Source organism: Leptinotarsa decemlineata, unplaced genomic scaffold (assembly GCF_025532065.1).
Source record: "Leptinotarsa decemlineata unplaced genomic scaffold, Ldec_3_MD MMD2_P_RNA_scaffold_2, whole genome shotgun sequence".
Taxonomy (NCBI): domain Eukaryota; kingdom Metazoa; phylum Arthropoda; class Insecta; order Coleoptera; family Chrysomelidae; genus Leptinotarsa; species Leptinotarsa decemlineata.
Genome location: NW_027412529.1, coordinates 7353666 through 7380469, shown reverse-complemented (window position 1 = coordinate 7380469; position 26804 = coordinate 7353666). Strand labels below are relative to the sequence as shown.

Genomic DNA, 26804 nt, shown 5'->3' with positions numbered 1-26804 from the left:
AGAGTCAAATAATCTGATATGTAATAATCAATATGGATTTCGTTCATAGAATAACATATACTCTGAAATTGATGTTAACAATTTTGTAATAAGTATATTTTTTGATCTGTCAGAGGCATTTGACACTGTGTCACCAGATTTTCTATATATAAAGTTAGTTAGGCTTGGGTTTCCACATAACGTATTATCTTGGTTAAAATCCTACATAAGTGGTCGTCGTATGACTGTCAAATATAATAATATCGTGTCCAAGGAACATGACGTAACATTAGGAGTTCCTCAGGGATCAGTATTGGGACCTTTACTGTTTGTAATATTTGTTAATGATCTCTCGCAATATATTGATATTAATAATTGTTAAATAACTATGTTTACAGATGATACCGCAATGACAATTACTGGAACCACACTAGAAGATATACTAACAAGGGTCAAAGATGTTAGGTATTGATAGATTTTTTTCATGGTGCCAAAGTAATCATTCAATATTGAATACCTCTAAATCTGTCTCACTAAAATTTTATAACAGAAAAAATAACATCCCAAGGGAAATTGACCTTACTGATGAAATAATTATGTCACGTTACGTAAAATTTTTAGGAACTGTATTAGATGAATCTCTAAATTTGGATCTGCATATTGATAGTGTCTGCAAGAAACCTAAATTCAGCTTTTTTTGCAATAAAACAAATGAAATTGTTTGTAGATTCACAAAGCCTTCTAAGCATAGGTATACTTTGCAATGGCATACCCACATATTTCACTAAATATTATGTCATGGGGATGTGGTAGAGATTTTAATAGAATATTTGTTGCCCAAAAACGTATTATAAGATTATTTTTTGATATGAACTATCGTGATAGCTGCAAACCTAGACTCATTAGGGAAAACTTGTTATCAGTTCCATGCATATATATACTGAAATTTGTAACATATTTAAGAAGTAACCTTGCATCTTTTGAAGTGAATGCAGCTACTCATAACTATTGTACACGTCATGGTGATATAAACAACCAAATTCAAAAATTCTCCAATCACACTGTACAATAAACTACCAAATGCTATTAAGAAGTCTAAATCGTATGATATATTCAAGATTAATAATAAAAAATTTTCAATAGAAAAGTGTTTCTATAACGTACAGGATTATTTAGGACTAAAATTCTAATTTTAAGATTCTAACTATTAATTTATACCTTCTATATCTGTGATACCCATATGCTGTTGTGATATTTGTTTTAGTTTTTTTATCTATATATATTATATGGTACTTCTATTGACTTACCATATGTACATTGAGTACCGAAATAGCTAATAAATATTATTATTATTAATATTATTATATACTTGATCATCACCCGTTGAAAGTTCCATTTTCAGATGATTTAACAATAAGCTTTGACTGGTTATCAGTCATATTGGGAAACGCTAGTTGAAGTTCCAGAAAATCACATACTACAAAGTAAACAAGTGAGTATTTTTTCAGCAAAAGATTCACAAACACAAGACAAGATATACTGTACGGAATCATTCAATCCAGAGCAGTCAGGAGTATCGATTCTGCTATTTTTTTGCTCACGAAGAGTATTCAACAAGAACCCCAAGAATTCGGAACAATCCTCTTGTTGTCATAACGAGTATCTAGTGGACTTCAAAGACTCCAGGAAATCGGTTGGTGGGAAAGAAGATATATTCTTAAGAAACGGCAACTGCATGAACAATTGTTTGAGTTTGGTGAATGAGTAGGAAACATTCTCGTTCTCTTTCATTGTTAAAAACTCGTTCTTGAAATTCTTCGTCATGAACAATACTTGTAAAATGCTATTCCAGTAGCAAATGTTTCTTAAATTATCTAATACAGTTTTCTTCGCCAGATTTTCAGGACAACTGTCCTCTGATTCGTGAAAATATCGAGATTATCTCTTTGAACTCCGCAAACCCCTCTGTCAAGATGGTTGTTCTGATTATTGGAGTCCTTAGTAAAATTATGCCCTTTCTACTCTTGAATATCCAAAACCATGATGGCTTACCGCGCTAAGGCAGAAATATTAGCCGGACAAATGTATTTTTATCATCATTATTATTCCAATTATTTTTATCATCATTATTATTTGATTTCTGAGTTCACCACACTTGAATCATTTTCTCGCACGTAAAAACTGAATTCTTTCTATGCTGACATTTCGTAATCCTTACAAAGAACTGTCTCTTTTGAATACCGACAGATATCACATCATGAGGGTGAATTATGTTCTTAAATGCCTTCGGCGTACCCCAATTACATACCTGCCTCTAACACTGGTTCAGTTAGGCATTTCGATTACTCAAATTCCTTTTGATATCTTATTAGACATTTTCACGGAAAACCACGGTTCGACTGTGAAGGGTGCATATCTAAAAACAAATTTAATTTTCTGCTGTGGAGTATTCAGTTTTTTGTTGTCCTCCGGGATAATATTTCAAATTGGATATAACGGGTGGGTTCAGAGGACTTCTGGAATATTTTATCAGATGGAATAACGTTGAAATAGTAATGTGATTCTACTTCTCTGTCTTTATACAAAAAATGTGGGACAATTCTGAAGGAAGGGAGAAAGCAATCAAATGTGTTTTATCATAAAATAATATCCTCTGCAGTTCCATCATACCCTCATGAAAAAATTCAGTTACGATGTTGAGCTCATGATGTAGATTTGAGACATGAAAATCTAATTTTGATTCCCTCTCTCAAATCTTACTTCACAAGTCATCCTTCTTAGGTTTGTCATAAAAAATAAAATAATTATATGACTAACTTCATATATCCAACACTCTGTGGCAAAAGGATAATTACAATGCCAATCATCCCACACACACACACACACACACACACACACAAGTCATCCTTCTCATAGGTTAAATAATCATAAAATAAACTTCCACCTGATATCGAAAACATGACGTAATTCAATTCCTCCAAAAAAATAATCATACCCGCAGTACTCGGTAATTGTTTTTCTGCTTTTCGAAAGCCCGTAAAAACAATTAATGTTACTTAATATCTTTCTTTCTTCCTTTTTTCGGATACTATACAGTGCATTCCTTCAATGTCCTCCCCCTTTCATTTTTTGAACGGGTCAACTCAAAAAATTGAAAAAATTTCACTAGTTGGGTCATGACTGTCATCACCCGAAGACGATTGTAGATACTAACAATCGAAACGTCGTGAACTAACGTGGCTTGGAATCTCTTAACTTTTTATTTTTAGTTCTTCATTTTTTGTTCAATCGTTCTTTTTTTACTTGTATTTTATTTCACTATTATTCCATTTCTGGTTATTTTTGCTTAATATAATTGTTATTTTCAGCTATTCATTTTCAATTATTTTTTTTTATTGTTTTAGGGATTTCAAATGATTTTATATATTAGACAAGGGAAGTCCGAACTAGTGAAATTTATCATGAATCATTGTCAATCACCTTCAAACAAACATAAAAAAATTGAAATTTAGTATAATGAAATGAATGGATAAATACCTTATTTTGAAGTGAAATTGACAGATGAAACTTTCAAGATGGCGATTGGACGCCATCTGGGAAAAAATTTAATGGAGAGGGGGATCTTGTGACAAATCATTTCGAAGCTCCTGACAAATACTTCACAACCCTAGAATATGAAGTCAATATCTTCACCTTCTACAAAATTGCGGAACATTTAATAATTTCCTGTAGATGAACACATTAATATCGATATTTCTAGAAATATTCCTTTGTATCTACCATATGACCATTCCTACAACCCGATAAGGTTTGTTAAGTTTGTCAGTACGACAATGAACATCATTGTTCATCATTGTTCTCATTTAGTTTTCGGTTCCACTAGTAGAAAGGTACCACGTCATCAATCTCTGAAATGGCCCATTCTCGTCTATTGGAAAAAAAAAATTGAAGAGATTTTCATTTACGGTGCGACGCGTAACTTTCACGAGACGGAAAGGATTTTCAATGAACGTTTTCCGAATTTTCCTATCTGTAGAAAATATTTGAGAAAACTTGTATCCAAATTCACAACTACCGGTAGTGTACATAACAGAAAACCTCCAGGTCTTCTGTCTATTCCGGAAGAACAGCAAGTGCAAATAATTGGTGAGATAATAGAAAATCCTGAACAGTCTACTTATTCCGTCGTGAATGTTTGTGATGTGTCTCCTTCTACTGTGTGGAGACTTTTGTGACGAATGTACATTTTTTTCAAGCAGCAATGTTCAGAGACAAAATTGCTGTTGTTGGGGTGATACCAACCCTCACGTTTTCCGGAAAACAGTAACCCAATATCCAGAGAAAATTAACGTTTGGGCAGGAATATTCTGAAACCATATTGATCAAAATTTAACAGGGGAACTCTATTTGAATATGCTGGAAACTACTGTTGACCCTCTCATCACTGAAATCGTCGAAGCGAATCCTAATGAAAACGATATGGATATTGTACTCTAACAAGATGGAGCACCACCACATTACTCCAGACAAGTAAGAAACTATTTAGATACTACTTTTCCCGGTCGTTGGGTCCTACAGAACGGCCATCCCGGTCGCCAGATTTGACACTTTTGTACTCTTTATGGGGCTATTCGAAGCAAAAGGTGTAGGAAACAATATTGGATACACGGCAAAGAATGATAAATATTTGTAGAGATATTGACGTTACTGTGTTCGAAAATGTTCGGCGTGAAATATCGGATAGGTTGTTCATATGTTAAGAAGTTCAAGGCAACCATTTCGACCATCGTCTGAACTGACCTCAAACTCAATTCAACTATTATGTAGTTGAATTCCAATGTATTCCAATGTATTAGAAACACACGTTAGTCCTTAGCTCGCACAAGTTTCTCAACTTCTGAGAGTTGTCGTTCGTATGGAGGCGATAGCTGATTAACGGAAAAACAGATTTAATCAGAATTATTAAAAGTTCTGTCATTTTGTAGTAGCTGAAGATATTGACATCATATAATATGGTTGTGAAGCATTTGTCAGATGCCTCAAAAATATGTATCACATCACCCCCCTTTCCTTTTAATTTTTTTTTGACAGATGGCGCCCACTCGCCATCTTGAATGTATCATCTGTCAATTTCACTTCAAAATGAAGTGTTCATGCAATAATTTTATTATCTCAAATTTAAATTTTTTGAGTTAATTCATTCAAAAAATAGAAGTGAGGGACAACAAAGAAAAGCACTGTATGACTGTTACACTTGTACGAGGATTATCAGTTCTGTATAATGATGTTCATTCATGCTTTTATTTCTTCTTTTCGGGTCATTACCGGTGTGAAATCAATAATTACCATTGGTTTTTCTGTTAGCTGATCTCACTATTGATATCTCAGTAAGTCCGGCCGTACACGAACCACATATTTGTAGTTGAGGCAACCACAACATTGTGGCCACGTTGACTGTACTTCGCGGTTGAGCCAACCACATTTTTGTGGTCGACTTGCGGTCATATAAACCGCACTTGCAGTTGAGGCAACTGACATCAAAAATTGAATGCTGTGAGAAAAATATGAGAAAAAGTACACGACGGTGTACGCGGTTGGGTTTGTGGTTAGTGTACGGCAGATGCCGCGATGACATATTGGCGGAGATCAGCAGCAAGTTGACTGCAGACGCCCCTTTTGACTTTTGTGAACGCCCGTGTACGTGTAGTACAGTATTTCTTATGGGCGGCGTGAGTTCGCTTAGAGCACCCGTACACGAGCCACATTTTGCGGTCGGATCGACCACACAATTGCAGTCGCGTTCCAGCGAACCCAAGCCGCCCATAAGAAATACTGTACTACACTACAAGGACGTTCACAAATGTCAAAACGGGCGTCTACTATCAACTTGCTACTGATCTTCCCGGACATGTCATCGCGGCATCCGCCGTACACGAACCACAAACTTTTTTTTCGTCTTTTTCGCGGAGTTTAGCGGTTGTTGCGTGTATGTTATTTCATTGTAATTTCACTTTTTTGCTTAATAAAATTGTTTTTTAACCTAATCTTTTTGATTTATCTACAGATTCTGTCAGGGATTTCAAATCAGTTTATATCATATCAGACAATGTAAGTCCGAACTGATGAAATGCACCACGAAACATTGTCAACCACCTTCAAACAAAATATAAAAATTTCCTTCCTGTTGTCGCGCAACTAGAAGTGAATGTACCTTAAACGATCGTACCTTCCTACGTCTTTTCCTTCTCCTCAAAATAAGAAGTAGTAGTGCTTCTTCTCCGAAACTCATATTGAAACTGGCTCTAAACTCTGACACCACAAAATATAGACGTCAGTTGCTTCAACTGCAAGTGCGGTTTATATGACCGCAAGTCGACCACAAATATGTGGTTGTGTCAACTGCGAAGTGCAGTCAACGTGGCCGCAATTTTGTGGTTGCCTCAACTGCAAATATGTGGTCCGTGTACGGCCGGACTGAGACCTGTGAGGTCGGTTAATCTGACAAAAGTTTTCTATTTTGGCGAACTACAGTAATCTCTTTCAGGAGTCAGGATATCAGTGGCTGTTTTTGAAATATTCGCCAAAAACTAGAATTGTGGAATTTCGTTTTGTTGTCTCTACCGCCCCTTTTTCTAATGAGAGAAAAAAGGACAGAAAAATTTCCAATACTATTTCATATTTATTGTAATCTGATATGAACCAATTTGCAATGCGACATTTTGTTCAGTAGATTCAATCAACAGCTTTATTTTTTTACATACGGATCTAGTTTCTTTCATCGATTTTTGTAAGAACTGTATTTCAATATATGTGTTTCCGAATTTGATGAAATCTAATGAACAAAACTTCGCATTGCATCTTAGTTTACTGAAGATTATAAAGAATAAGAAACAGTTTTAAAAGTTCCTGAGCCATTTTTATAACATTCACACAAGTTGGGAAGGGGACTATTGACGTCGGCACTCTATGTGAGAGAGTATCGAAATTAGATTCTTCTGTCTCCAATTTACATCATGGGCTTGACAAAGTAACTGAATTTTTTCTTTAGAGTATGTTGGAACTTCAAAAGATATCATTTTGCGGTAAAACACATGTATTTGCTTTCTCCTTTCCTTCAGAAGTTTCCCTCATTTTTGTTTGAGGATGAAGAAGTAGAAAGCCAAAAACCTTTTTTTTCTAGAACGTAATTACTCTTTCGACGTTATTGCGTATGATAAATTGCTACGGAAGTCGTCTGAACCACCCATTTGAATTATTATCCTGGAGGAAAACAAAAACTGAATTCTCTATAGACTATTGAATTTGTTTCTAGATAAATACACTTCACGGTTGAATCCTACTTTTCTGTGAAGATGTCTGATGAAATTCAATTTCTGTTTGATTCCATTCTCCGTTTATTTTATTCCAAATTAACGTCATTTGGATCAATGGAAACATGCAACCTGGAAGACAATATGATAGAAACTGAGAATTCAAGAATTTCTACTATGAATTGAAAGAACACCAGTAGGTATGTGACGTAACAAAAAAGTTTCGTCTATTAGTTGTAGCATTATCTGAACATTATCATTAAGAATTCTAGATGTTGTTCCAATATAATCCAAGTTACAGTTGTTACAAGGAAAATTGTATAAATCAATAACTCTTTCTTGAAGTCAAAGATTATGAAATCATCATACCCATTGGAAAATGACATTTATGTGAAGGTATGATATTTGTCAAACTAAAATAATCTTATACGTGTTCAACCATGTTCAACCTAAATAGCAGCTGAATAGCTGCGTTTACGCAGCTAAATAACACCTTCTACCAAGTAGAAGCATCAAAAGTAGACGAAATCAGATCAGAAGCAATCAACACGCTGAAACAAATAATCAGAAAAGACTCCGGAGAAACCAGCAATCACGAAAGCCATCAATTCAATAAAAAAGAAGTTGATCTCCAACAACCTCACAGCAGTTAAAGCCGACAAAAGTGACGCCACAGTTATTATTGAAAAACAGGAATTAAGTATGAAAGTGAACGAATATATAACGGAAAACGATTTTAGCACGATGAATCACGATCCAACCACAAAATATGAAAGACAAATTAATAGCCTAATAAAATCCAACAAACAGATCTTTAACAACAAAACATTGAACAGATACACAGTCAACAACCCAAAAGCACCAAAATTCAACGCACAGATAAAGATACATACGTAAAATAAACCTATACGACCGGTTATCAATTTCACCAAAGCACCTTCATACAAAATTTCAAAAATCATAGCCGACGAACTGAAAAACAAAATCAGCAGGAACAACGACCACAGCATCAACATTTCAATGGAACTCACAGACAGAAGAATCTCTACGACAAATGTCAGTCCAAACACTGAACTGTTCTCGTTCGACATAAAAAATATGTATTCTAACATACCAGTCAACGAAAGTATAAACATCATATCTGAGAAACTAAAACACCAAAACATAGAATACTCAATCAAAATTATTTCGAATCTGAAGGGAAAATTTATAAACAAACAGATGGACTAGCGATGGGATCCCCACTATCTAGCATTATATCCGAAATATACCTGCAAACCATAGATGAGAAAATCTTAACAATAATAAAAACACATGATGAAAAAGGAGAATGGTTCAGATACGTTGACGATGGACTGTACATATCACAAAACAATGGAATAAGAATAGAACAAATAAAAAAAAAATTAACGAAATAAATCAAAACTATGTTTCAGCATTGAGGAAGAACACAACTCAAAACTTAACTACCTGGACATAATCATAGGATATAACCACAACAAAACACAATTTCAAATGGCAATATACAGGAAACCTACACAAACAAGCTCCACCATACCCGCAAATTCAAACCATCCACCATCACACAAAATGGCTGCCTATAACGCATTCATATATAGAATGTTAAGGATACCACTCAGCAATGAAGCTCGAAACAAAGAACGGAAAGTCATATACCAAATCGCGAACGAAAACGGATACACCCAAAAGACAATAGATAAACTAGAAAACAGAATCAAACAAAAAATACGGAACAAGGATCAAGCCACCCCAACAGACAAAACAACACAACGATGGACAGCATTTACGTACGTAGGACACCAAACCAAAAATCTAACAAACATCTTCAAACCACTGAACATCAACATCACATACAAGCCGAACACGAAGATAACACAAAAAATAAACAACTATGAAAAAGAAGAAGACAAAGACCAAAACGGGATATACAGTATACAATGCTCGGACTGCAACAAATTCTATATCGGCCAAACCAAGAAAAAACTGATCCAAAGGTACAATGAGCACAAAAAGGCATACATAAATCCAATAGTATATAAATCAAACCTTGCAACACACGCCATACAAAACAATCATAATTTTCCCCCTCCAGAGAACATAAAACTCATAAAACAAGTCAAGGAAAACCGCATGGACATTTGGGAAAACTTGAACATCCATAAATTCAACAGTCATAAATCACTTATCGAGGAACAAGTACAAATCAAAACACAACAAATATATAACAACAACAAATATATAACATACAGAAAAAAATATTTCCAAACGCCTTTTTCTTGAAATGGTGGAAATTATTAAGTCTTCTGACTGTATGAATAAAAAAACTGACATTGATAATCTCAGCAGTATATATAGTAATTTACTAGAACTACATCAAAAACATAATAATAATGAAAGATGTATCAATCAATAACACTTTCTTTACAGTAAAATATCAAATCATCATACCCATTGAAAAATGACATTTATGTGAAGGTATGACATTTGTCAAACCCACAAAAAAAATCGTACACATGTTAACTTTTGCGTCAATTTATATCTTCAATTTATTGTTTTTCACTCATTTTTATTGTAAGTATGATTTGTAATGTTATTCAAAGGCGAAAATATTCAAAAATCATTAAATTATAGGCCCTGAAGAAGCTTCCCATTAGAAGTGAACAAACAAACAACAAACTTATCGTAGCAGAAAGTGGAATTTTTTGACCTGATATTATTATATCCGGTTCGGAGACATTTATCTTTTCGGAGAAAACCGATGCCTGGGTTTTTTGGCATTGAATTGAACCTGGTTACTTCCACCCCAATTCGAAATCACTTCTAGATCCTCATTAAGATATGCAACCTCCTGCTGCCTGTGAAGATGTGTCTCCGTAGCCGATGTCCTGAAATCCAAATGGAATGACGAGACAAGTGTACTGTCGTCAGCAAAGCATTATATTTAACGTTAACTAACCTCATATGCCGATTTTCGGTACAGGGATTCTTGCATCTCTCAGCAGCTTGCTTGCAACTTTTATTGAAGCATTGTGATTGAATTGTGATTACGAAAGTATCTTCTATTTGAATATATATATATATATATATATATATATATATATATATATATATATATATATATATATATATATATATATATATATATATATATATATATATATATCGATTTGACTCGGATTTACCAAGAAACTTGTTGCTAGGGAATTTTATTGCTGGAGTTGTAGTTCCTAATAAAATCACACAATATCCCATATTCAGCACTGGAAAAAAGAGGTTTGATACAACAATTCGATAATTGAATGAATCAATTTCTGGAATATACTCTCAACAGAACAGAACAAAAGGAAGGTGGTTGATCGGATCAACTCTTCAATCTAATTTTTGGAATAACTTTCGATCCACTCGTTACCATATCAATCATATTTTTCGGAGGTATTTCCCTGACGGAATTCGAATATGTGAAGCAATATGTACATTCCATTCGAAAATAATAACTCTAATTCGCTTCGCTCCAAGCTTTTTATACAAATATTTTGATATAAATATATTTTCTCCTTTCAGATATACACGAGACAGGTCAATATGAAAATTGAAAATGTATACAGAGCATATAAGGATTCAAAAGATCGGCGAGTACATATTTAAATAATGAAAATAGTATCTATCGTCCTATATTATGAAGAAGAGAAATAACTTTTCTTGTAACTCAAATACTTGTTGAGTTTATAACATTCATTTATCTATTGAATATTTTCCCATTGTTTTTTGAACTTTTTGTGATGAAATAATATTTTTTTCTGGTGCATAGTGGAAAACCATTTCTTTGGTATACCTTGGAAATTTTTTGTATTCCATAAGAATGCATTTTCTGTTAGAAGTTTTATGATCTTGACTGAAAGGACTGTCATATATTTCGTGAAATCTAATGAAGTGTAACATATCCAAATGAAGTTTCGTTTCAGATGTGGTGGTGGACCGACGTGCCGACAACACAAACATTTTTTGTGAAAAACCTTATAAGGTAGGTACGCTAAATAAAGCCCGGTTCCTAATAAGGACCATACCCGCTTAATCCCCACTATTGGCAAATGACCGTAATATGCTACAATGTGTAAACCCAATAGAGCCATCTAGATGCAAATATTTACACTAAGTTCAGCAGAGATACAAAACGTGACTTTTATACGAACATTCGTTCACGTGCTTCCATGGTTATACATCTAATATAATTTTGAGGTTAGTATGCCATTCAAATATAATATGCTTATATGTGCGATATTTTTTTAATCTGCATGTCATTGGTATACTTGATTGTTGTTTTTTCATAGTATATATATTACCTTAGGTTTATTGAAACGTAAATAATTCTAATGTCCAAAAAACATTGGCCACTGACAGTGTTGCTAATAAGGCCCAAGTGGGCCTTACTAAGAACACTGCAATAATACGGATGGGCCTTGTTAGGACCACTACATTAATTCGTTTTGTAAGTTGGTAAACTTTGTTTCAGAGAGATTAAGATACCCAGACATTTATGGACTGAAGAACAAATGGCTTTGGCCTTGCAAGCAGTCAAAAATGGGATGTCAGTATGAACAGCCGCCAAAGAATTCAATATCAATAATAATAATAATAATTATGATCGTCTTTATTCATGGACATAATATAAAAAATGAAATACAAAAATTTAGAACAATAATTAACGGTCAATGAAAAGGTGAAGTATCAGCCTAGGCTGCTTTTCAACTTAACCTAGCGAAAAAAAAAATATATAGGTGAATCATAGAAGACTATAAAAATATAAGTGAATCATAGAAAAATATAAAAGTAAAATTTGAGTATTAGCGTATATAAAATCAAAAAAAATACTTATTTCCAGAACAATTTAAACTCGTGTGAGTATAAAATATAAAAGAAGATATCAAATAAAAATTAAATTTTTATATAATAATTTAAATATAAAAAAAAGTAATAATTTAATTCTAAATATAAATATGTGCCTAAATTCTTGTAAAATATTTTCACCTTAGTAAACACTTACTAATATTCATTTATAACCCTAGCGTAAACAATAATCATATACAGGTCCGTCTTAAAAGCAAATCTAAAGTGACTGAAGTAAGATTTTCAATTTCTTCTTGAAATTGTATAAAGAGAAGTTCCAAAACACCTTGGGAAGAGTGTTATAGAATTTAGGTGCAGAATATGAAAAAGAACGTTGGTACAGTGCAGTTGAGTGTTTGGGAATAACTAGCATATTATTTTTCCTTGTGTTCACCCTATTGAGGTTTTTGAACATAGTAAGTTTATTGAGGAGATACGTAGGTTTGCCAGACGTTATAACTTTGTGTATCAAGGTAAGTGAATGGAGTTTTCGACAGTTATCTAATTTGAGCCATCCTGTTTCTTTAAATTTCATACTAATATGTTCAAATTTACGTATTCCATGAGAAAAACGTAAACAGGAATTTTGAATTTTTTGTAGTCTAGCTGCATCAGCCTGTAGAAGTGCTGGACCATAAATACTGTCGCAATATGATAATTTAGATATCACCAGCGATTCGCACAACTCAAGTTTCATTTTAGTAGATAGCAAATCACGACTAGGATACAGCTGTCTCAGAATATTGAACGAGCTCTGACAGAGATAGCTGACGTGCTTGGTAAATCTTAGGTCAACATCAAAACAAATACCTAGGTTTTTGATTTCAATTACAAAGGTTAACGGCATACCTGCTGACCTGATTTGAAAATTTTGTGTTAGCTGTTCACGTTTTGATTTCGTTCCGAGAAGCATAGCTACTGATTTCGAAGGGTTGAGTGTGAGATTATGTGGGGTTGAGATATTGTATAAAGATGTTTGGTCTTCTTCAATTTGAGAAGTCGCTGAAAGGATTGAATTGCTCGTAAAGTCTAGGTATAATTGAGTATCATCGGCATAGTGGTGGATAGTACAATACTTCAGACACTCATGAAAATCCGAGATATAGATGGAAAAAAGAATAGGTTCCAAGTTTGATCCATGAGGCACTCCGTAATTCACTATTTGGGCATCTGACTTTAATGAACCTACTACTACCGACTGACATCGTTCCGATGAATAGTTACGAATAAGCCCACAAGCTTCCTGAGAAAAACAGTAGTACAGAAGTTTATCACACAGTAGTATCGAACGCCTTACTATAGTCTAGTAGAATCAGGTAAACTAGTTGGCCTTCATCAATTGAAGTGAGAATGTCATCGGTGATATTTAGTAAAGCTGTAGTGGTGCTATGAGATTTTCGGAAACCAGATTGAACCGAAGTTATAATATTATTTGTTTCAACAAAATGATATATTTGATCTTTCAAGATTAGCTCAAACACCTTAGATAGAATCGGGAGTATGCTTATTGGCCCGAGGTGACCGAATTCAGTGGGATTAATACGCTTTGGTATGGGAATCACGTTAGCTCGCTTCCAAGCCGCAGGGAAGGTACAAGTAGAGATAGATAAATTGATAATATAAGTATTATGGTCAATAAGTTTAGTTTCTACATAACGCAACATTCGTAGAGATATTAGATCCGATCCTGTAGCATTACTGGTGATAGCATTCAGGTGTTTCCTTACGGTGTCTTTATTGCCCGTCGAACACTAAGAAATCATTTGCTCAGTGGAAACGAAACTTGGCCGTCCTTCATGTTTAACACTTTAACAAGAGTCTGAGTCATGTGAAAGAATTTTCAGGCTAGCTGATGTTGGAATGCCCTTAACATCTACAGTGATAAGGCGTTCTGTCCATGAATATTGCCAACGGAACGAAATACCTGCACCTTTTACCGATAAGAACATATAGCTGGTCGAAAATGGCTCAAACTTTTTCTAGGTCGGCATTCAGAAGTTGCTAAAAGAAAATCGCAATTCATGAATCCAGCTAGAGCCACCAAATTGAACAATTTCATAGTCAATGACTATTTTGAAAAGCTACGAGAAGTTATGTTGAAGCTTGTTATCCTGCAAAGCCCTCAACGCATTTTTAATATTGATGAGAAAGGTTGCCGCCTAAATCTTCATAAATCACAACAGGTTTATGCTCGTAAAGGTGTCAAATGAGTTTATTTAATTTCTCAAGAACATGCTGAGGATGTGTCAATTGTCAGTTGTGGAAATGCTATAGGACAAATGATTCCAGCTATGATATTGTTCAAAGGAAAAAGAAAGAAGAATGAATGGCGCTACAATCTACCTGCTGGGACAGTTATTGAGATGACAGAGAAAGGAAGTATGACTACTCCAACTTTTATTAAGTGGGTACATCATTTTGCTAAGTACAAACCAGAAGGAAGAGTACTGCCAATTTTTGATGGAGCATCATCTCATTTGGATGTAGGTATTGTCGATGCAGCCGAGTCCCACGAAATTTCGCTCTTCTGCCTGTCAAGTAATTGCAAACATGAATTACAACCTATGGATATGGCGGTGTTTGAAACTTTCGAATCTTACTGGGATGACGAAGACATCACATACTGGACAAATAAACCAGAACGAACAATCAATAAATTTTCGTTTGGCCTCATTTTCTCAAAAGTGTGGCCAAAAGCAACTGCACCATCGAATGTTATTTCAGGTTTTCGTGCAACAGGAATATACTCGTATGATCCAAATATCATTCCTGACATTGCTTTTACCCCATCAGAAATGACAGGAAATAAATTAGATTCAGAAGATTCAACTATTCCATCATCTTCGACATCCGCAACAAATATCCCTAGTGGCAGCTCCATTCCGGATAGAAAAAAGGAAAGAAAAACTCGAAAGAGAAAAAAAACTGAAGATAGCTCTGAGAGTTTTGACAGTTCTGACAATGAATTTTCAGTACATGACAGCTCAGAGGAGGACAATGTAATGTCAGTAAGTTTCAATGAAGTGTTAGTTACACCAGAATTAGAAACTAGAAAAAAACAGTGTGCTAGAAAGAAATCCCTTAATTATCGAGCACAAGAAGTCACAAAATCATTGTTTGATGAAGCTAGTTTAAATGGCCCTAAAAACCAACCAAGAAAAAGGAAAAACCTGGCAAATGGAAAAACTCTTAAAAAACAACTTAAAAAAAAAGTTGGTATTGTTTTGCCTGCAAAGAGGATGCTGTTGAGGATATGAGACTTTGCGACAACTGTAAACAATATATTCATGAAGAGTGTGTAGGACTTTCGGCAGATGATAAAGACATAATTTTCATATGTCCAGACTGTTCACAATAACTATTATTATTCGTTATAAAATAAATGTGTTACCTGCTATCACCCTTGATTTGATTAATTGTGGTATTTCAAAAGAGGGCCTTATTAGGTACATAGTATGGGCCTTATAAAGAACATAGTGTTCCTAATTAGGCCCAGAAGCAACTGTTTTTTAAAGACCTGAGAATAACAACTTATAATAGATTTGACAAAATTTAGCATTTTTATATTGAATTTAAATATGTAATTTATCTTCTCTTTGATTTTGAGAGTTCTATCATGGGTGAATTACCTAAAAAATAACTAACAAATATTAGTCTACTTACCTTAAGTGTTAGAGAGTAAAGCTTGTCGCCCACTTGTCTGGCACAGCACAGCACGGCCTGTCAAAATTCGGATAGAATTGAAACGATGAAAATGAATAGACAACCGACCACTAGCCCGGTACGGCACAGCTAACGCTAGTTGCACACACACCAATTTTGGACGGCCCACTTTGTACTGGTCGTCCAAATTCCAATAGTGAACCACATGTGGGAACGGGACCTTGCACACACGTCGACCGGTGATCGTCACCGGCAAAATACCGGTGACCAGCCGTCCACTGCCACTGCCACTCTTGCATACTCACCGGTTTTTTACCGACCATTCCAGTCTCGAATGCTCGGTGAAATTGTAGTTACTACGCATCAACTTCGTTTTGGTAGTGCGTGCTAATTACGACAACAAAGCAACTGATTGTTTGACCGAATCCGGTGAGTGTGCAAGCACCCGCTACTAATAAAATATCGGCCGATTTTATACTGGCCGTCCAAAATCGGTGTGTGTGCAACTAGCGTAACGTTAGTGCAACTAGCGTAACGCTAGTTGCACACAGTTGCACTAACGTAACGCTAGTTGCACACACACCGATTTTGGACGGCCGACTTTGTACTGGTCGTCCAAATTCCAATAGTGAACCACATGTGGGAACGGGACCTTGCACACACGCCAACCGGCGTGATCGTCGCCGGTAAAATACCGGTGAGCAGCCGTCCACTGCCACTGTATCGCCGGCAGTACCGGGAAGTAGTGACGTACATGATTAAATACACTCTTGCATAATCACCGGTTTTTTACCGACCGTTCCAGTGTCGAATGCTCGGTGAAATTGTAGTTACTACGCATTAACTTCGTTTTGGTAGTGCGTGCTAATTACGACAACAAAGCAACTGATTGTTTGACCGATAAAAATCCGGTGAGTGTGCAAAGCACCCGCTACCAATAAAATATCGGCCGATTTTATACTGGCCGTCCAAAATCGGTGTGTGTGCAACTAGCGTAACGTTAGTGCAACTAGCGTAACGCTAGTTGCACACAGTTGCACTAACGTAACGCTAGTTGCACACACACCGATTTTGGACGGCCGACTTTGTACTGGTCGTCCAAATTCCAATAGTGAACCACATGTGGGAACGGGACCTTGCACACACGCCGACCGGCGTGATCGTCGCCGGTAAAATACCGGTGAGCAGCCGTCCACTGCCACTGTATCGCCGGCAGTACCGGGAAGTAGTGACGTACATGATTAAATACACTCTTGCATACTCACCGGTTTTTTACCGACCGTTCCAGTGTCGAATGCTCGGTGAAATTGTAGTTACTACGCATTAACTTCGTTTTGGTAGTGCGTGCTAATTACGACAACAAAGCAACTGATTGTTTGACCGATAAGAATCCGGTGAGTGTGCAAGCACCCGCTACCAATAAAATATCGGTCGATTTTATACTGGCCGTCCGAAATCGGTGTGTGTGCAACTAGCGTTAGAGCGTCCGCCGCCGAAGGGATTCCTGCTCTCCGATCCTGACCGGCAAATAAAGTTAGCGCATTGCCGGCCAGCGCTTGCCAGCATCAACTTGTCCAAAAGTGCCTGAGGGAGTTTCTGTATTTCTGTTTTGCTATTCCATCAGTTGACAGCACAGTGTCAGACGGTACCTATGAAAACGGACGAGGAAAAATTCAATTGCTTGTTAAGGCAGGCTCTAGAAAATCTAAAAGTTCTGAAAATTTGCCTGGAGTTATTCGGAAATACTGAAAAAATTTCTCCTCGTCTTCTTTCAGATCGTTAAAAAGATGATGGAACTCTTCCCGATTTGCCCTCTTTTGATTAATGGGATGGACCCACAAATCCTTTTTTGTGACTATTTTCTTCTACATTCAATAATGCGGCCACTACAATGACGACTTTTTCGTCAGAACTGCTAGTGATAGACATGTTTTTGTCATCGCTCGATGTCAAGTGAAATTCCCTTGAAATCGAACAAACAGCACCTTCAGTATGCTGGTTGTAGCTGGACAAGTGGGCGATGCATCTACCCGTCACCATCAGGAGACCGACAGCGCTATACCGTGCTGTGCCGGACAAGTGGGCGACAAGCTATACAGCACTCATTCACGCCGGTTAGAGGCCGGGATGGACTGGATGTCCTCGTGGGGACTGGATTGTATCAATCGTATTATATGTTAAATATGTGTAAAAAGTCAAAAAGTCTCCCGAGCAGGTGGCGACTCAACAAAAAATATTATTTTTATAATAAAAAGTGTTCGATAACGAATGGGGTGGCAGCATTGTTTCGAGAAATACCGCTGCGCACCCCCGACGAGGCTCCTGTCTTTTGATAGGACGAGAATGGACAAATGCGACGAGAGGAAGCAACGTCCAATAAACCCAGAGAGAAAGAGAGAACAAACCCAAGTAGATGTGAGATCAGTTTATGACAGAAGATACAAGATACCTTCAAAATGTTTCTACAAGAGTAATTATATTTTGAATTCTAGTTTCAGAAGATACAGAAAACTATACAAACCTCAGCAACTTTTGATGACTTTCTTTGGAGTATTGTTCACATGTATGGGGCTCCGACCCTAAGCATACCCTGAAGCTGCTGGATTCCATCCAGAAAAAGCCATCTGCCTGATTGAAACACAAATCACTTGCAACCTTAATAGTCTGCAACATCGAAGAAATATTAGGGATTTGTCTCTCTCTTATAGATACTTACACGGAAGTTGTTAAAGTGATTCAAGAACTCTTTGATTCTGAGAACTGCTTTTTTGTGAAATGAACTTCCTGATATTGTTTCTCCAAATGAATTTCATGTCCAGCGATTCAAATCCTACATGAATCGATACTCCCGCAGAGGCACCGCTCTCAGAGCGCCTTGATAATTTTTCTATAGTGCTTGTTTTTTGGCCTCGAAGAAAAATCTCATGAACATTTTTTTAATAACAAAAACCCCCACTAGTTCTACAGTTCTACAGTCATGCACAGAATTGAATATGCAAATCCAGTAGATTTCCTCGATTGACGATTTTTCTAAGAGTCATCACTGCATAGAACGTTCTATTGGACTTATTGCAAAGAAAATAATAACTTGTTGGTGAAACTGAATTTGTATTGAGATTCGAATACTTTAATGTATCAAACCTTCTGATGAATATAATCGAAACTGCTTCAGTCATATCATTAATTCGATGATTATTATGGCACCATTCTGTGAAGCTGATGAATAATTGTATTATTTTTTGTTTCAAAAAGAATACGTTCTCCGCTACTATCATAATGCTTTCATGGTCACTATTTACAGTTGGTATCTGGTGACGGGTCTTTGGTGATCTATTTCATATAATTTTTTCCGCAGAAATGTGTGCGAGGTCAAAACATTTCAAAAACATGTAATCTATTTTTGAGAAAGAAATTTTTGGCTTTCTACTACTCCATCTTGATACAAAAAAAGGGATGAGGGAATCTTCCAATGAAAGGAAGGAAGTAATCAATTTGAAAATAAGTAACTCTATACATGGATGTGTAGATCATGCAAAGAAGTAACCTTCAGATACAAAGTGAAAGAAAGTCCTCCTGAAACAGCTACTTTCATATAAACATTGAATTACACGAAAAAAAAATTTCTTTCGAAACAAATACTTCTATATGAACACTGAATTATACAGAAGATACTTTTCTCTACTCAGTTTGTATTTCAAACATTCGTTGTGGAATAAAAATCAGATATCATTCACATGAGTTCTACTTTGAATGAATGATAATGAATTGCACTTACATGGAACACTGTCACCCTCACTGGTATACACCGATGTTTCGCCTTTAGACACTTGCCCCAAGGCTCTTCTGTACCAAATTGGATAACATTATAGAAAATACACACAATTCATATCATATCATATCAATACTAGTATTTCTAGTTTGAAGGGTGCTTTAATCAAATCGTTTGCAGAAGTCATCAAGGAGTTGTGGTCGGAAGATTCATTTGATAAAGTAGTAAATACAGCCTCCTTAAAAAATCAGATTCAAAGTTTTGCTCCTCGATTCATGGGTAATTCTCATCAAGACGTCCAGGAATTTCTCCGTCATTTTTTGGAAGGATTACATGAAGATGTTAATATAATTAATGAGAAACCTAAACCAATCTTAACGGAGATTGACGAAGAATTGAGCGACAGCGGAAATGCACAAGAGTCATGGCTCACATATTTGAGGATGCATAACTCTAAGATTGTAGATAATTTCGTTGGCCAATTGAAATCCACGATGAAATGCACACACTGTGAATACTCTTCAGTAACATTTGATCCTTTCTGGGATTTGTCTCTCTCCATACCACAAAGAACCGACCAATTGAGTTTGTGGCAATGCTTGGATTATTTTACAAGAGAAGAAACTTTGGATGGAAATGAAAAACCGACGTGTTCGAAATGCAACAAAAGGAGAAAATGCACAAAGTCCTTATCCATCCACAAGTTTCCCTATATTTTAGTAATACATTTAAAAAGATTCTCTCCAACGGAAAATAGAGGCAAATTGAATGATGTCATCGAATTTCCTCTAGAAGGATTGGATATGGACAATTTTGCAGCAGAAAATGTGGCTACTTGTTATAATCTATATGCACTTTTAAATCACAGTGGGACTACTAACAGAGGACATTATACAGCATACTGCAGACACCCGTATACTGGCGCGTGGCACAAATACAACGATTCACACGTGTCACCAATTTCACCAAAGTCGCTTGTGAGTGAAGAAGCATACGTCCTCTTTTATGTAAAGGATGGAACAAAATCGCACCTTTAAGATAACCGAGGGAAAGTTTCTTTGTGCAATTATTATTTATTTTTTGTTAATTTCAAATAAGTATTTTATTGATTTGATTCAATTATGATTTTATTATTATATGAATATTCATTCATGAATTACGATTTTTTAATGTCACGGAATAAGCTTGATCTGCTTATGTCATCGATGACATCGTAATGATATTCATTCACCTATTTAATTCAATCCCAGCCGAGAGGAATCTTATTTGAATTGAAGGGGTTATATATAAATATATATATATATATATATATATATATATATATATATATTTATTTTCATAAATCTGCATAAAATCTGTTTTTCCGTTAATCAGCTGTCGCCCCCATAGGAACGACAACTCTCAGAAGTTGAGAAACTTGTGCGAGCTAAGGACTAACGAGATCTCACCTTTCAACGTGTGATTCCTTACACGGTTGCAGAATCATCCCAGCTTCAACCAGATAAATTCTTTCGAGAAAAATATCTGGTCGAGGCAGGAATCGAACCCACGGTCTTCCGATCGTGAGTCGGGCGCACTACCACCGCGGCCAATACCACAACATAAATATATTGTACCATTTCGACTCACTTCTTCACCTGAAACTTTTGAAAGATTTTCAAAATGACACACAAATTGATGCCTCACTCCAACATAAATACTTTAAATTCTGTGTAATTTTGATATCTGAATACCTTGATATTCATTTGCGGGTTTGAGGTTTCAAATTTTATAATTCTCATAATATGATATATATAAAACTTAGGAGCGTTTCTAAAATTCATAATTAAAAAAAAAAGTCATTTATGTGTAAAATCTTCATGACTTCAAATTATCAATATTTGTTTTGTTATTCTTTTCTACACCAAAACTACAAAAAACTTGTTCGATCGAGACCTATTTATTTTGAAGAAATTCATATATAATTCCTACTATTACGACCGGTTTTGGTTTATCAGTTATTTGAAAATGGTCTAATAATCTGACACCGGTCGTAACAAATGATGAACTTAGTAGAAATTAGACAAAGTTGAATTTCATTGGTTTAGACTTCCATTGTCTAATAATATATAAAATGATTTGAAATCTCTAAAAGAACCAATATAAATTGAAAATTGAAAAGAATAGCTGAAAGAAGCAATTATATTAAACAAAAAAATCCTGAAATAAAATTACAGTGAAATAAAATACAAGTGAAAAACAGAACCACCGAACAAAAAGTAAAAATAAAAAAATTAAGAGATTCCACGACGTTTCGATTGTTAGAATGATGATTCATCACTCGAAGACGATTGTGGATACTAACAATCGAAACGCCGTGATGTAACTTGGTTTGGAATCTATCAATTTTAAATTTTTATTTTTCGTTTAATCGTCCTATTTTTCACTTGTATTTCATTTTACTGTTTTTCAATTAATATAGTTGTTTCTTTCAGCTATTCTTTTCAATTTCCAATTCGTATTGGTTATTTTAGGGACTAATGAAATTCTTGTTGAAATATTGTAATTCACGTTTAAATAGACAAAAGTAATTTTTTTCATTCTATATACAAGAAACTCACCACACGATCAAACACGTAATTTCAATATGATTCAACTGATCTGAAGAAATGAACTTTGAACGTTCAAGCCAGTGTCGAATATACCTACACAGTAGGTTGAATGGACTGACGCCTATCAGAAAACAACTACTCCCCTGGCTAATACCACGAAGGGCGTTGGATTATATCCGACAGGCGTCAGGGCAGGATTCTTCACAGAAAATTTCCTGCATATGCAATTGGCAATGCAACTGAAAGAGTCGACCTCCAATTTTGGAATGGGCACACTTGCAGACCGGTTTCGGGCTCATTAGCCACTCATCAGTGCAAGATAGTGGCCATCATCGACCTAAAGTAAATGATATTCCATAATTGAAAATCGGAATTCTTTCAGAGTATTTCATTCCTCTTCCTAAGTTGGAGCGAACAACTAACTGAGAAAATTTCATGACATGTAATTAAACAGAGGATATATCAAGGAGAGACAGTATGGTTTCAGAAAGTTACACTCATCTACTCAAGCAGTAACGGACATTATTCATGCTATAGCAAAAAACAAAGACACAGGAATATTAACCAGGGCTGTGTTACGTGATTTGTCAGAAGCTTCTGATAGTGTAAGCCACGACATTCTAAATAAGCTGGAAAAATATGAAATGAGGGGTTCAGCGTTAAAACTGTTGCGAACTTTCCTAACCGGAAGAAGACAATATATTATTCATAACAACATGACATCTGACATTCAAAAAATTTATCATGGAGTTCCTCAAGAACCCGTGTTAGGTCCTCTTCTGTTTATTTTGTATATAAATGATTTTCTATCATATGTAGACATTGCGGACACATTTCTTCATGCAGATGATTCCTCATTTATACTTACATCAAGAAATCCTAGTATATTAGAAGAAATAACAAAAGAAACACGAGAAAAATGTGAACAATATTTCAATTCCAATGTGTGGAGTTTGAACAGAAATAAAAAATAAAAAATAGATTTTAACAAAAAAACTTAAAATTAAAATTGCAATAGTGTGCGCCTACTACGATTTCATATAGACAGCAATCAAAACTGGAAAACACATATCATTGATATTAATAAAAAACTCTCCAAAGGCCGTTTCGCCCTGAGGACAATGAGGAGTGTAGTAAGCAGAAATGTTCTCGAAATTGCGTATTTTGGTATAATACAGGCTCACTTGCAGTATGGAATATTACTTTGGGGTTCAGTAACAACAGCAAATGAAGTTTTAATATCTCAGAAAAAAATAATTAGGTGATGATGCAAAACCTTTTTTCATTGATCTAGAGATTCTCACTGTCCCATGTTTATATATACTTGGAGCTATATTATACGTTCATAAAAATGAAGACAAATACACTACAATACCAAAGGCAAAGAGATTATTAGAACAGCTAAATTAAATTTGGTGAATACTGAAAAACAATCGAAACCATTTTACGGCAAAATATATAATACTCTTCTACAAAAAACTTTTCAATTAAAAAACTTTAATTTGAGGTGAAGCTGGCACTTGTGAGCCAAGCATTTTACAAAATATATGATGTTTTAGGCGCAGTTTGAAAAATTTAACTGTTTAATGAAATGGCACCTTTGTAGCTAGTTTTTTTTTATATTTTAAATGTGAATTCAAATAGTGTGTAAATTTTTTGTTTGACGTGTCAAAATATACTACGTTTGTTGGCTCTTCAATTTATGTACTATTGTATTATGAAGACCAATAAATTATTTCACTAGTTCGGACTTCCATTGTCTACTATATAAAATGATTTGAAATCCCTGAAACAAGTAAAAAAGAATAATTAAAAAAGAATAGTTGAAAATAAGAATTATATTAAGCAACAATAAACCTGAAATGAAATGATAGTGAAATAACCTACAAGTAAAAATATAATAACTGAATAAATAAAAATTAAAGGATTGAAAAAAGAAAATAATAGAAAATAAAAAGGGTAGAGATTCCAAGTCACGTTAGTTCACGACGTTTCGATTGTTGGTATCTACAATCGTCTTCGGGTGATGACTGGACTGATTCCTCCAAGAGATGACTATTTTATAGGTCGTTGAAATACTTTCACTTTCTCTACTTTCCATTTTTCGCTTCACTGATTCCGTGAGAGATGACCGTTTTGCGGGAGTTGGTTATTTTTCGTTTGATGATGGGTTTCCATATGTTTCGTATATCTACGCTGGCCTGGCTGAATACGTTGTACATGTATGCGGCTTCCTTAAATTTTCTCCTGAACCAATGTTCCTCTCTGTGCAAGATCTCAGCTTGGGACCACTCGATGTTGTGTTGATGGGTCCAAACATGGTCTGCTATTCCTTATTTGCTGGTTTCTCCTCGCTGTGTGTGCTTCTTGTGCTCGGCAATGCGAACATCCAATGGCCTCTTAGTTTCACCAATATAAGATTTTCCGGACTCACAGGGTATCCGGTAAATGCAATTCTTGGAATCGCAGTCCGCGTTTGGGGGCCTGGTTTTCGTGAGGCTGCTACGGATAGTGTTACCGGATCTGAAACAGGTTCTAATGTTGTACTTGGAACCAATTCTTCTTATCCTCTCCGATAATCCTCTGATGTAGGGAAGTGCAAGCACTGGTTGTGACGGCTTCTCTTCCTTGCGAGGCTCCTGCTGTCTTTTAGCCAAAGTCTTTTCTACCATCGCTTTGGAGTATCCATTCCGCTGAAGATCATTTTTGATGATGTCTAGTTCCTTCTCGAGACCTTCCTTTGTATTACAAAGCCCAAAAGCACGGTCTAATAGAGTCTTGATGATTCCTCTTTTTGTCGATTGATGGTGGTTGGATTCGTGGTTCAGATACTGTCCCGTATGAGTGGGTTTTCGGTATACAGATGTTTCCCACTTAATGTCGGTCCTCTCCACCAAAACGTCTAAGAATGGCAATTCATTGTGGATTTCCTTCTCCATTGTGAAAGTGATGGAAGGTCTCACGCTGTTGATGTGTTTCAGAAAGGCGTCTAGTTCAGTATTCCCATGGTTCCATATTATGAAGGTGTCATCGACATATCTCAACCAGACTCGAGGTTTCTTGTGGGCTTCTTCAATGGCCAGAGTTTCAAACCACTCCATATATATGTTGGCTATGACTGGTGAAAGTGGCGATCCCATTGGCAGTCCCTCATCTTGTGTAAAGAATTCGTCCTTCAATTGGAAATAACAGTTTCGTACACAGCATCCTAGTAATTCCATAATTACTTCTATAGGTAGATTCGTTCTCTCTTTCAGGTTCCCGTCTTCGGATAGCTTTCTCTATATGATTTGGAGTGCTTCTTCGACCGGAACGTTGGTGTAAAGGCTTTCCACGTCGAAACTAATTAGTTGATCTTCCTGATCTTCCTTCAACGACCTATAAAATAGTCATCTCTCGGAGGAATCAGTCCAGTCATCACCCGAAGACGATTGTAGATACCAACAATCGAAACGTCGTGAACTAACGTGATTTGGAATCTCTACACTTTTTATTTTTTTAATATTTTCTTTTTTCATTCCTTTAATTTTTATTTATTCAATTATTATATTTTTACTTGTAGGTTATTTCACTATCATTTCATTTCAGGTTTATTGTTGCTTAATATAATTGTTATTTTCAACTATTCTTTTTTAATTATTCTTTTTTACTTGTTTCAGGGATTTCAAATCATTTTATATAGTAGACAATGGAAGTCCGAACTAGTGAAATTCATCACGAAACATTGTCAATCACCTTCAAACAAACAATAAATTATTGTCGTATCTTATATATGTGAAACTCAGGAAAGATTCACAAGTAACATAGTATTCATAAAAAAAACATAAAAAATCATTCATGTTTGAAATCTTTCTATTCATGACTCTAAATCACCAAAATCAGTTCAACTCTTTTTTTTATCAAAATACATATATCATTCCACAAAAACTCACCAGACAAAATAACCCAAAACACCCACTTCCAATAACACCAAAGTTCTGATCGCTCAACAACTACTCAAATGTGAACAACCCCCTTCCAAAACCATAAAACTTCTAACTAATCATTCACAAATTTTTGAACCGCTTCAAATGACGACAATTAACATGGACGTGTGAATTAACGGATAACAAATTGGCAAACTTTCGAGCCGCAGCGCAACTTTCAGCTGAGGTTGGAGTGAACTTTATCATAGGAGTGAAGAAGACGCACTGAAAGTTTCAGCCACTCGCGTTTTGAGCAGTCTCAACTTCCAGGGAGTTGCGACGATCGGAAGCGCCTACTCTCAAAACACAGTTTTGTGACTCACTATATATTTCGCAACAAGTAATGAAGTGTAGGTATCTTCAATGTCAAATCGACACTCAGCCTATACTTCGAATGGCATTTAAAAGTCTCATTGAACTTCTGAATATAATGTAACACAATTTTTATTTTTCTGAAGTTATAATGTATACATCCATGTAAAAGTGAAAGTTCACTTGCTAGTCTTGATAGTGAACAGAGTTCATCGGGTGTTGTTTGTCCAAAATTTTCCACCGCTTCGAATAATGCAAATTTTATGTTATTTGTGAAAGCAGTAATCAGTAGTCTTCATATGATACTAGA

General features: G+C 35.5%; 1 protein-coding gene across 1 annotated transcript in view; it reads right to left on the bottom strand.

The window, feature by feature from the left end:
* The window catches only part of LOC111511250 (neuropeptide CCHamide-1 receptor), a 269279-nt gene extending 242887 nt beyond the window's left edge, over window positions 1–26392 (bottom strand). The window contains exon 1 of the mRNA XM_074182600.1: window positions 26150–26392. The gene's annotated coding sequence lies outside the window, so the exon portion shown is untranslated. The remainder of the gene's footprint in view (window positions 1–26149) is intronic.
* Window positions 26393–26804: the final 412 nt, after the last annotated feature.